General features: G+C 34.6%; 1 pseudogene; it reads left to right on the top strand.

Moving 5' to 3' along the window:
- The first annotated feature begins 435 nt into the window (after positions 1-435).
- On the top strand, positions 436-711 carry LOC107580270 (potassium/sodium hyperpolarization-activated cyclic nucleotide-gated channel 2 pseudogene; annotated as a pseudogene).
- The last annotated feature ends 3 nt before the right edge of the window (positions 712-714 follow it).

Genomic DNA, 714 nt, shown 5'->3' with positions numbered 1-714 from the left:
ATGAATGTTCATCCAATAGTTATATTTATAATGAATTATATTCATTTAATTTAATTTATAATAGTTATAGTTATAGTTATAAAAATAGCATATTTATTGACTTATTTTTACAAAGATTAATGAATAATAAATGTATTGCTCATTGATAGTTAATATTAGTTAATGCATTTCTAATGTAAAGTCCAAAAATGTAAATAGCTGTCTTTTTGAGATTTCTGGAATAATGTCTTCCTCATGCATAGCAAATGGTTTATGCATTTACATGATGCATGCAAAATGTTAATAGGACTGAATTCGGATTTAAATTGTAATACTCATTATTGTCACAATTACTGTTATCACCTAAAATATACAAATAAGAACATCACCCAAGGGTTTACAAATGTACAGTAGGAAAATCACATAAACCTACCACTTACTTTCTACGGAGTAAAGATGGTGTTGGATAAAGCCAATTTCTTTGCTTTTCTCTCCGGCAGGTTCTACTGGGATTTCACCATGCTTCTCTTCATGGTGGGCAACCTGATCATTATTCCTGTCGGCATCACCTTCTTCAAAGACGAGACGACCACGCCGTGGATCCTCTTCAACGTGTTCTCCGACACCTTCTTCCTCATGGACCTGGTGCTCAACTTCCGCACGGGCATCATTATCGAGGACAATTCTGATATCATCCTGGACCCCAAGACCATCAAGAAGAAGTACCTGAAGACC

This window comes from Sinocyclocheilus grahami, unplaced genomic scaffold (assembly GCF_001515645.1).
Source record: "Sinocyclocheilus grahami isolate Dianchi unplaced genomic scaffold, SAMN03320097.WGS_v1.1 scaffold28983.1, whole genome shotgun sequence".
NCBI classification, from domain to species: Eukaryota; Metazoa; Chordata; class Actinopteri; order Cypriniformes; family Cyprinidae; genus Sinocyclocheilus; species Sinocyclocheilus grahami.
This window is presented reverse-complemented; position numbering and strand designations above follow the sequence as displayed.